General features: G+C 47.5%; 1 protein-coding gene and 1 non-coding gene across 4 annotated transcripts in view; both read left to right on the top strand.

Moving 5' to 3' along the window:
* Positions 1–12701, top strand: part of LOC105560258 (protein FAM46C) — a 137146-nt gene that overhangs the window by 75417 nt on the left and 49028 nt on the right. The window lies entirely within an intron of this gene.
* On the top strand, positions 4003–4075 carry Trnaa-ggc. The gene has a single exon. It is a non-coding gene; the product is annotated as a tRNA-Ala (tRNA).

The raw sequence follows: 12701 nt of genomic DNA, 5'->3' as shown, positions 1-12701 counted from the left end.
TTTAATTTTGCTTCTTTTCTCGCCACAGTGCTTTATGCCAATTTATTTCTATTCTTGCATACCAGTTTAGATAAATTGTCACAGTCCGTTACATTGTCATCGCGCTTTAGGGGATTTAAGTCCAAGAGCAATAAATAACGATTCTAACGATTCTCTCTCTCTCTCTCTCTCTCCCCTCTCTCTCTCTCATTGTCAATACACGGAGGGTATTTTCGCGTATTCACGGGAAGTTGTATGACTTGACCGTTAATCATCTGAATAAAATGACTAACGACGAGCCGCGGCAAACAAGCCTCCGTCCGATGGGATGCAATCTTTAGCACTAGCACGGATTAAATCACATTGTGCTGCACTTCCGTCGCCGCGACGCGCACCTGCGAGACCGAGACATGGGGGGGGGGGGGGGGAAAGGTCGAGGGAGACGGATTTTTCCGGCGCCCGCGCGAGATCCGCGCCGGTCAATTCTCACCTCGCCTCTCGATCGCGGACGGACGAAATGTCGCGAGAGGCGCGGAGGTGGGTGGCATCCCCGGAGGGGAATTGATTTATTCGATACCGTCGCGTGCCACGCTCGAGACACACCGGGGGACCGAAATACCAGAATCTACCCGAAATACCGTCCGAATACCCGAGCGGTGAGCATCAACGATCGCGCGTCGGGCGACGTAGGGCTAAAGATAGACCCGCTCGCGACTCGGGTCAAGGCATTTCCCTCTTTTTCCTTCTCTTTTTCCCTCCCGCCTCTCCTCTGTCGCGGGTTTCGCGAATGCCGGCTGCGGACGACCGCGAGTAGAATAATTCCGCGCGCGGGGAAGTCGTTGCGCCAGACGGGTTTTCGGAATGCGCGCGCGCGCGCGCGCGATCGTCCCGCCGCTTAATCGTTTTAACATTGTTTGCACGAAGATAGATAATCCGCCGATCCATGTCAGCCGTTTGAGGGGAGGTGTCAATGGAATCTTAAGCAGATTTGCCAAGATCCCGACACAATGCGCGACGCGGGTGCAAATAACGCGCCCCGCGTTGTTGATTGCGTACAGCCGACAGGTTGTTTCTTGCTCGCGCAAGAACAAACGCTCGTTTAAACTCGAGTGACGTGCGTTTACATGCTCGCGGTGACGCGACACCTACCGGGCTCCGCGCGGCTGCGCTCGTCTCGCGGCGGCGAAAACTTGTTTGTCTTAATCGACTGTTTGCACACTTCGATCGTAATTAATATCGGAGCGGTTTAACAGCCCATTGCCAGAGATAGCGAGGCTGGAAAACGATATATTCCGAGACGCGTACAAGCGTTATCTTACGTACATGAAATTAATAGAGGAAAGTCCCCGATTATGAGATAATATGTGATAAGCTTCTAATATGCGGTAGCAGGTTTTCAACATTCAAATTCAATCGCAAATCTCTTTTCGTAACGATTACACGATTTATGAATTTTGAACAGATTTCGCTCCAAGAGCGATAAGGTTCACGGTGGAACCAACAGACGATGCCTGTCAATGTAGTGGAAACCCCGCTATCTCTTATTAGACTCCTATCTCGTGATAGATGACTTTTCTCTACGTCTATAAGTCGTAAACCACATTCGTAAATTAGTTATAAATTATATCCTTTATATCGAATATTTGTAGGGAAATTTCCGCCACTGGGAAAAATGTATAAGCTGGAAAACGATATTCGAGGATTTGCATAAACATTATTTTACGTACATGAAATTAGTACTTTTACCGGTCCACCGTCGGAAATTAATAATAAAGTGTATTGAATATCCATAACGAAATTTCCGCAACTGGGAAAAATTCAGCGAATAGAGTTTCGGCGGAAATTTAATAGAAAAGTAGCGTTAAGGGAGAATTTAATTGACACGCGTATATAAGCACCTTTTATCAAATTATTTGTTACCCAAATTGCCGGGCAGTTTCTACGATAGCGTCATTAGCGAGTCATTAGCGCGTCATCGAGATGAGCTTGTTTAGGAAATTGTGCTTTTCAAGGAGCAAATCGCGGTAACATCGCGATAATTTCACCACGTCGCTAATCCGCGTATAAATAAATTGGCCCTCAATGAATATATAACACGCGCAATATTGAATCTTCATTTAAACGCATTCTGTCTCGTATCAACCTGCGTTTATCCGCTAAATATTGAAACGTTGAACATATACGCAAATGCGCCGCAGCCACGCATTGTCGTGCTCGTCGGTGTTTGTCGCGACTCTGTGTTTGACGAGCAAACGCGTCCGCGGAACCGGCTTTATTCCGGCGCTGCATTATGATTCCTATTAAAGAGCGATAGCGAGATATCCGATGTGCGTTACATACGCGACGACGAGAGAGAGAGAGAGAGAGAGAGAGAGAAAGAGAGAGAGAGGTGGGGATGAGAGATACGACGTGCCCGTGCGTCGTAGAGATCGTGTTATAATCTCTCCGTTGAATTTTTCGATCCCGCATCCTTTCACTCACCCGGCCGCCACTTCCTCCTTTCTTCGCGAATCTCCTCGCGGGATCGCGGCTATGATGCATTCCTGACGTTTCCCTGACCCTGCTTCTCACCCGAATTTCCGGTCGCAGATATCGGCGCGCTCGCGAGCGTTGGGAGGGATCCGCGCGTTATCGCCGAGATCACCTTTCACCCGATCGGTCCACCCAATTTCCGCCTTTCGGTACGCGCTCGCCGCCGCGCCGGTGCGACGTAACCGACGCCCAGCATCCGCGGACTCGTCGCGACCGTCTCGTCCTTTTTTTCCTCCCCCCCCCCCCCGAAATCGTGGCCCTACGTTGAAACTTTAATTCTATTACACAGTAGGACCTAAGACAGTAAAAGAGGTCGAACTGCAAGTACAAGATTGACGCCTATACTTAAAAACTGCTGGTGTCAGAAATTTCTACTCTTGCCAATCTAGCATTAAAGTAGGCTAAAGTAAATTTTTAGAATTAAAGATTCAAGGGAGGAGTAAAACAATATAGTGCCATCAAAGTGGGTTATTGCTGGTCTGTGTAGGTGTACAGATCAGCTAAGTAGGTGTAAATTATCCGCAAAGGTGCCAAAGTAGTAGGAAAATTTCGACTCCGGGGGCCGTCGACACAATGGCGCGCCGTCTGTTTGGAACGTGACGTGCTGCTCGCCACTCGACCGGGCACACGGTAATCTTCATAGTAATCACTTAAACGACCCGATCCCGCCTTTCACTCCCGCCGAGCACTTCCTCCTTTCTTTCGGATTTTTTCACACCTCCGCCATTCTCCGCCGCGCCAAGTTTTTTTTTTCTTCCCCCCTCGAGTTTCCGGTGTACGTTAACCGATTAAATTACGGGCGCCGCCCATGAAGTCATAAATATAGTTCGCTCGCTGAGCTTCCACGTTGGAATGGCCTTCGGGTACTACAGTAGATGGCTTTTAATGGCTAAATATGACAGTTTGTTCCTCGAGCCCGCACTTTCTCACGATATCGCGAGCGGGAGATGAATTTCTTTCGCCAATTTGCGTCCGACGTAATCCTTTAACCCGTTCGCGTTCGCGGGGGCTCGTAACGCAATATCGTAACGACTTGCAACATTGTCATTTCCTCGCATCACACGCTGACCAATGCCGGTTTCCGCATAATTCGCTATTCGCTCTTTTTCCATGGCGTTCTCTCTCGACACCTGAGTAGCTCCTTTACGGGACTTCATGAATTTCATCTCGCGTATCGCTTAGCGTAAAGCGATCCTAAATATGCCGATACGACAGTAACCGGGAGTTTATTGCGATATTAAACTTTACGCGCCACTTGTTCGTCTCCTCGCCGTTCTCTCGCGTTACGTCTCGCGTCGTGTCTCGCGTCTTTATCGACCTGAGAATCCCGCAAGCGAGATTCACGTCGCACCCCGGCGAGACGGAAAGCGGTCGTAAAAATCTCAGAGGACGGTCGACACCGCTTTCCTTCCGAACGTCTCGCGCCGAAATCTCAACCTGTCTCCCCGCACAACCATCGGTTTTGTCATAGTAGAAGAGTCTCAAGCATGGGCCTGGATAGTTCAGTTGGTAGAACGTTCGCCCGGCAAGCGGAAGGTCCCAGGTTCGAATCCTGATCTAGTCCTAGCCCTGTTATTTCTCTCATCGAAAATTAAGAAGTGCCTACCTCCCCGAAGATACACCCCTATTTATTACCAGTAGGCCCGTTCTCCGTGGGACCCTCAGGATCCTTGCGATCTTGATCACGCGGTCTTCCGCCATGTCTTTGGTCCAAATCCAGCAGCGTGCGTACGTACACTGAAAAAAATTTCTGGTTGAATATGGACGAATCAGATAATTCCTTTAGGATTTACCAGAATTCCTTTAGGATTTACCAGAATTTCTGTAATCCTACAGAAATTCTGGTAAATCCTAAAGGAATTCTGGTAAATCCTAAAGGAATTATCTGATTCGTCCATATTCAACCAGAAATTTTTTTCAGTGTACGTATCGAGGGATAAACCGCTGAGGGCATTGTTGTGATGTACGGATTTACGGCATTACTGGGCATTGCTAGGCAGTTTTTGGGCATTAGTTTAGGCATTGGGCCTTGCCGGGGCATTATAAAGATAAAATAAGATAAAACAAGATAAACCAAATCTTGCACACTAATGCCCACTAATGTCCAGTGGGCATTACTTTATCTTATTATGTTATTTTATCGTTATAATGCCCCAGCAAGGCCTAATGCCCAAAAAATGCCTAGTAATGCCCAGTAACGCCGCAAACCTGTACACCACAATGCCCCCAGCGGTTTCCCCTCGGATAAAAGTTAAGTTAACAAGTTGAATAATTTTAACTTAATTTAGCTACATTATAGGCTGTTAAGTTTGAACTGAATTTAGTTACATTTTATCGGTAACTTTTAATTTGTCGTTCTTTAAGTCAGTCATCATGCCATACGCAAAGGCGCTGCGGGACGCCGCGCGTCTGCCTACATTGGCAGTTTCTGTGTTCCAAAATTCACTGTCATCGCAAAGAAACGTGCAGTTTACGTTGCACTGTAGATCTTGAGCGGATCGATGCAAAACGAAACAAAATGACGAAGTAGACCCAGATGTATTGCGGTTTCATTCGCGGCAAAGGCACATACTTCTATATACTACTAGGCCGCTGGGTATGTGTGCATCGGTGCATCGTCACTGACAGACTACTTAATTCACCTAACAAGACATGGCGGAACTCTTGCCCCGCGTTTCAGCTCGAAGGTAGCACTCTAGTAGTAGAAGTCTGCGGGCATAGGTCGCGAGAGGGGTCCGCCGATATTTTCACAGACGGACAAGTTTACGACCGGCGGTATCTCCCGTGGCGTGACGACGGCCGCGGTGTTTATTCGTACGCTCGTGCCGTAAATTCGCGTAATTCGACGTTACATCCGCGGCATGTCGTTTTTATCGGCCCGTCAATTTTCCCGTCGCCGTCCGTGCACGCGCGCGGAACTCGCGCTTTTACAACGGAGATAGTCTCGGGGAATCGCGCGCCGCTCGCTCAATCGCCGAACGAACTTCGAACTTTCGAAACGGACTTCGCACTCGAATTATCGGCGCTTTTGTAATTAGACGGTAACTTGGCAAAACTGCTGACAATGTGTTTTACGCAATGTTCGCGCCGCTCTTCCGCCCCGCGAGTACATATCCAAATTGAATTGCGAAAACTCGAGGGGCCACTAAAACCGAATTGAAATCCAGATCGGATCTCTCGGTCGAGGGGAGGAGGGAAAGGACGGAGGAGATCTGGGGCGTCTTCGCGCGTCGTCTTTCACATACATCATCGCTCGCGTCTCGCGCGCGACCGAGATTCAGTAGCCGCAGCGTATCTTCCCCGCGATTCTCTTATTCATAATTCCAACGTCCGTTATTCATCATTATTAATAGATCAGCCATGCGCTGGCGCGCATAACCTTTCTCCTGCATATTAAGCTTAATAAATCCGACTCGGCAGGCGACAATGCTCACGGCGAGTGTTCCAGAACGGCCGATTATATTACGCCAAACAATGGTGCGAGACGTCCGTTTGATCAAGCGGGTCATTTGTTGCCGCGCCGCGCGGCTGTGTTATTGACGTAGGCGTAATAAGTTATGTTTCTCGAAAATATCAGCCGCGATCTGCGATTGTGCAACGGCTCTATTTGCAACACGTGCCACGCCGCGGCGCCGATTCCCCATGGCTGGATGTCATCGCTTTTATTATCCTTGCGAATACCTTCGGCTGACGGCAGAGAATGATCCGTAAAACGCCGTCTCAGTCGTAGACGTAAAACGAGGCAGGGAGAAGAACTCGCGTCGCGAAAGTCCATTGTGAACGACCAAAGTTTTTCTCCGCCTTGCCTCACGTTTACGACTAATTGTAAGACAGACTGGGGGCCATTGTCGTAGCCGTTTACGATCCCGTCGTAAGACTTAAGTCGGTGTCGTAGGTCAACGCACAAAGAATTGTCGTGGACGTGTGTCGCATCCATTGCATCGCGAGGCGACGTACGACAATTCGTTGACTTCCGACACTGACTCACTTACGTCTCACCGCGGAATCATAAACAGTTACGGCAATCTTTCTGCTCAGGCCCTTAAGCGTTTACGGATGTTCTCTGCCGCCAGCCTTCGTCCCACGTTTGAATACGCGCGAGTACGCGCGGCTGTAAGTCAAATGAGCAGGCGATCTCTTTTACAAGATGAGTGAAATTCCCTTTGAGATCGAGTCCGAGTCGACGTTGGAGGGACGCGACCGAGTAGTAACGCGCGGGTCGGGAAACGTTGGGTAAAGCTCGACTGATAATATCGAGATGTGTATCGCCTTTAGTATAAAATATTACATCGCGTTGCGTGGATTATTAATTGGACAAGTTCTCGGAATTCGTAGAGACATTCCAGTCACAATCTTGACTCGCAATCCGTCGTCTCTTCCTCGTGTTTACCTCTTACTCCGATAATTCCAAGCAGCGCCGTACGCGACATCGTTCGGCTTGTCGAAGGTCAAGTCTCGGAATTCGGCGAGCGGTTACAGTAAACACCCGGCCTGATGAACATTCATACGCGACGTTGAACGTTGTGTTCAAATTGTGCGAATTTAGACGGCTAAGTATAGATCGCGCGCCGCTGTGTAAAACCAAATCGGCACGTGGGATTTTAAATTCCCAAGATTACTCTCCGGCGTTCAAGGTGAGCATCGAATTCCTCAATTCTCCAATTAACCGGCGAGTCCATCAAAACACGTAACATCCTCGAGACACGGAAACGCGATTGACCAGTTGCATTTAGATATACGCTGACCGAATCGAACTCTGCCGCATTAATTATCATATTAAAAAATTACCCGCCCGACATATTAATGAACCGATACGGCGTCGCGGCGTCGCCGACTCGGACGACAGTGGCATATGCGGATATTGAACGGCGCGCCGTTTTGTAAAAGGGTTAAATTCTTTCTAGGTCGTTCCGGCGCGCGACGTGAGTAAGACGTAGTCGCTACTGTGTATTTACCGCGGGTGAGCCCACGTTCGCATTGTTGCAAAACGGGCGCGCGTGCGCACGTCTTCCTTGACATTAAAATGTGCACTTACATGCGTTCCATCGTGAAAGCGTAATATCCTCCCGCCCACCGTTCTCTTTCTTCTTCCCCGATCGTCTTCCCTCGCCGCTCTCTGTCTTTCTTCTTCCTCTTTATCGTTCGTAATCGCTGTACAATGTGGGCGGCGACGAGTCAAGTGCGCCCTTCGCCGTTATGAAAAATTATTCCGTCACTCGCCCGTCATTTCCGAATTACGACGGCAAGTTTTACGCACGCGTTTTTATGCTTGGGATTAGAAATATACACGGAGACAATTTTTTTTAATTATCTTTATGAGTTTTTCAAAATTTTCCCATACATTTTACTAGTAAAATATATACTAATTGTAAGTATAATTACCTTCGAAGGGGAAACTGCTGAGGACATTGTGGTGTACAGATTTGCGGCATTTCTGGGCATTACTAGGCATTTTTTGGGCATTAGGTCTTGCTGGGGCATTATAAAGATAAAATAAGATAATAAGACAAAGTAATGCCCACTAGGCATTCATTAGTGGGCATTGGTGTACAAGATTTTAGTCAGCGGTTTCCCCCTCGATTACCCCTGTTCCTAAACTCATAAAAAAATAAGTGCCGCGGCCATTCTGTCCGTCGCTGTACGTTACAATAATGTATTACGGTCGATGTACGGTCGACAACCCTTTATCGGCGCGCAGTTCTGAAAAGTCGAAATAGACGCGTAAACAACATCTTTATACTATTATTGCGACTAATATTATCATATGCCTCGGTGGCCGAATTGGTTGAGACGCCCACCCAGAGAGAAGGGAGGTCCAGGTTCAAACCCTGGCTGAGGTAATATTTTTCGCAATAAATTTTCTGTATTACAAAAATTGCCAGATACGGTCAATAAAAATCACCGATGTTAATAATGTATTACGTACGATAAGAGAGTAGCATTGTAAGATCATGGATATCATTTTAATGTTCTTTTCGATTTTAAATAGTGGAAAGCATTGCGCAATAATTCGCGTATCGAGCGCACTTGCGAATCGAGCGCGTTGCCTAATTTTGCGTTCTTCTTTCGCCATTCTCGCGCTCCGAGCGTTGACGCTCCTGCATTTCTTTTCCCTTGATTTCGCGCGACTCCGTACAAACTGGTTCGCGTCTTCTCATTCTCGCGTATGAAGTCCGGGTTTGGCGCGAGCGCGCCGCGCGCTCAACTTACGTTGACCGACGCATTTTTCCGACGCGGCCTCTTTTTGCCCCGCCGGACGAAGGACTTGTCGGGCAACGTAACCGGTAACGTTGATTTATTACCTCCGCGGCCTGTTCGCGCGGATTTTTAACCCGCGGCTTAATTACCAAGCTCCCATTTAAGATCGTGCCCTCGGAAATTGTGAAAATGCCAATCAAACTTTTGTTACGGCCGGGGACTGCGTCGATTCCGCGAGTCGATCGAAGATCGATCTCCGGCGATTGTCCCGGGGGCAGCGCGCGCATATTCATCACGGCACCTATCGACGTCCGTTTTGACGCATCGCTCGCCGCGAATACGCAGCATCGCGGCATTTTCTTTATCTCGTCCGCGATCGAATGTTATTAATGGAACGAGGCGTACACCTTGCGCGCCTCTTGTTTACGATCGGCTCCTCTCCCGTTCCCGCGATGCTACGCGCCGAGTGCGTCACGCCGACGAGCTCCCTTTTATTTTTCATGGCCGAATGTCACGCGCTCGCGCTGTCCATTAGGTCAAGTGCGGCTACAAGTGTCATTATGCATTAGGTTTCGTCTCTCGCGGTATTTATTTTCTTTCGTTGTTCGCGCAAGGAGTGCGCGCTATCGCCACGCGCTCCTCCCTTCGTCTCTCCCCGACCCCCGTGGACTCTTTCTCGCTCCTTCGCGAGAACCCGCTGTTCGATCAACCGCGCCTCCTCGTTTTATGTCCGTTTTACGTACGTCGCTCTGCCCGCCCCGTCCCTTGTTATTTTTTATCACTCAAAACTTTATTCCCCTCTTCTTGGCGCGCCAACAGAGCTGATTGCCTCCATGCGCTACTCGAATAAAATAAGGCGTAACCGGTTCGCACGAAATATCGTACTTTCACAATACGTGCCGAAACCTTGAGCTAATATAACATATGCAAATTAATAAAGTAATTACAGCGCGACGTCGCGTTATTATTTCGTGGCTTTAACTAGCCGCAACTTTTACAGCGTTTTAATTGGCCGTTAATTAAATAAATTGACCCAATTAAGTTTCCGTCTGTGGAAATATCCATTATGTGATAGAGATATTTGAACGCAATATAATGCGATACGTAAACGTACGCCTCGTCGCGAGGGATCGTAGTCTTTACGTTCGAATCATTTTCAGGATCGTTTGATCGCGCAATATTAACGCGGTATTAAGTGCCTCCTGGCGCAGTTGTAAAATAATTATGACGGATATTGCTGTTGACATCGAGCACAATTTTTGCCGATGAATTTATTCGCGCGCGGCATTTTTATCGGGACTTTATAACGAACGACGTTTAGCGAACCGTCTAATTTCACGATTGAGCTCGCTTAGCCGTTACGATAGCGTGGTCTTGATGTAAATATTACACGCTTCCACGTAATCCTTATTTTACCTGGCATTTACAGCTAAAGTTCCTTATCTGCACGTCGCGTGTGATCCAACTCTACGAGACATAGGAGCATTCATGCACGCAAATTGCGTCTCACCATAATTAACATTCATGCCACCAATTAATCCTGTAACACGCGATCCTTAGAGTCAGCGCGATACAGAATATCGTGATATTCAATATTCTATCCCTCAAAGGAATTTTATCTTTTCCAAGTCTTTTCCGATAAGTTTAATTTGAATCTTTCCCAGCGCAAGCGGTCGACTTCGAATCTCCCGTCCATTTATTTTACTCGGTTTACTCCGCGAAGTTAAGAGATCCCCCTCTTTTTCCACCGCCGAGAAGCAGTTAGTCTTACTGAAAGGCAATTCTTTTTTTTTTCTAACCGTAACTCGACTCACCTTTTAATATAATTCTATTCGATCGCGTAATTGCGATGTATGCCAGCGAGATACTATTAGTATCTTTCGCGGATCGTTCACGTTAAATAAAGCCTGGGAGAAAATTAGCCGTGGCAATTGTAGTCATGCCAATCGAGAGCAAATACATGGCTTTCTCGATCAGTTCCGGCAGACATTTTCACTTGGGCCGTGGCGGAAATCAATCTGCAGGAGCGGTAGAAAGCTAGGACTTTTCTAACTATTGTCTTTCGGCGTTTCACCTTGTTATACCCGCGTACAATCTGTACAGGGTGACTCTGCATCATCGCATAATCTTGTTACGATAGATTCTTGGAATGATTCCAAAATGTCGAGGTTAAATAATAGCCACTAGACGAAAGGTGTTCAAAACTGGTAAATCAGGTTGACGAAGGTCGCTCGTTGAAAAATATCTTAATTTCTCGTACTTTGTAGATGATATTCCATAGCGAAACGGAAAAGACATCAAGACAACTGTGCCTCGTCGCCTGGAAAGGAATTTAATTCGCGAAAACTGACGTTATTTGCGCCGATAGACGCCGACGTAGCGCGACAAAAATTTACTCTGTCGTTCAAAGTAATCGGCGATTAAACGCTAGCCCTCCCCCCCTTTCCCCTGAATCGGCAGTGCTCTATGGTCCGGGACACCCTGTATATTTGGAGCGTCCGCGCCGAAGTGAGACGTAAGTCGTGCGTGTACGCGAAGACAAAGCAGTTTGAAACAGGTGACGGCCGTCTAAGGTAAAAGTGCATAATTAATATTCGTCTAAATACGGCAGCCGGACCGAAAGACATTACCTCGGGCGGTCTGACTTGGTCGCGCGGCCAATTAGAGGCCGGCGAATGTCGGGCGTGGCGAAAAACGGCCCCGAAAGTGGTCAGGCAGAATTGCGTTACCGCAAATATCTTTTCTTCTCTTTTTCCTTTTCCCTCCTCTCTCTCTCTCTCTCTCTCTCTCTCTCTCTCTCTCTCTCTCTCTCTCTCTCTCTCTCTCTCTCTCTCTGCTCCGCTCCTGTCACTTCGCGCATTCTCTCATATCTTCTTTCCCGATCGACTCTCTACCCCGGCCTTGATGCCGGGTGCTTATTTTTCTTCACCGTCACGATTTCGCCATCAACGACGATCATGTGTCTCACGCGTGCAAAACATGTCTCCTCCTCGCATTTATGCATTTTCTTTTTTTTTTCTTTCTTTATTTCCTTTCCGTAACGCAGAATTGGAGCGTGCAGCGGTCGTACGGCCGGTGGAAGCCAGCTCCAGAATTACACGGGGGGGGGGGGGGGCAGAAGTAAGATTGTGGTCTCCTTCGCGAAGCTGAAATCGACTTCGCCTTGGCGCAAACTTAAACGCGCACCAAGTTCTCGCGCTATAAGAATTCGCGGGCGAATACCAAAGTTATTATTGTCCCGAGCAATTTTAAGTACGCAAAAATATGGCAAGATATCGCGGCGTGAGTCGTTAACTTCGTCGTGAAACTTGAAAAGCGTTATTGCTGCGTGGCGCACAGATATTCCTGTCAAAGCCAACGGCACACGGTTACTATTTTGTCTGGATTTCTTGCAAAAAAAGTCAATCAGGTCGCAGAATTTCAGATCAGGTGACTTAAGGCTAAAAAAATGATTGGCTCCCACGAGCAATCCGGTAGACAGAATATCGTGTGCCGCTGGGCTTAACTTTTCTACTGTTGACTTCAACGTAGGATACTCGATTATACACGTCCGAATATGTATAATATTGAATTTATCAATATAAACACAGCCGTGCCATTACTCGTAACGTATTATTACGTGGTTCGCCGTAGCGAAATGTTGGCGTACGTTAAGCGGTGTAACACACAATATATAAGTAATGCAATGAATTCCACGAAATTATATATTATAAAGCGATATTGCGTCAAGCATAATACATGAAATTAAGACCTGCAGCTACTTGAAATTCACCAATCGGCTTACACGCCTCGGAATAAGGCGCCGATCTTATCCGCGACGTCAAGTTAAAGAGACGAAACGATTCCCAGATGTGTCCGCATTTAGATAAAATTGAGAGGCAAATCGCTGACCAAAATCTTGTACACCAATGCCCGCTAATGCCCAATGGGCATTACTTTATCTTATTATCTTATTTTATCTTTATAATGCCCAAAAGTGCCTAGTAATGCCC

This window comes from Vollenhovia emeryi, unplaced genomic scaffold, assembly GCF_000949405.1.
Source record: "Vollenhovia emeryi isolate VEMERY1.0 unplaced genomic scaffold, V.emery_V1.0 DF939235.1, whole genome shotgun sequence".
Taxonomy (NCBI): Eukaryota; Metazoa; Arthropoda; class Insecta; order Hymenoptera; family Formicidae; genus Vollenhovia; species Vollenhovia emeryi.
The sequence above is the reverse complement of the archived record's forward strand: the minus strand, read 5'-3'. Positions and strand labels throughout refer to the sequence as shown.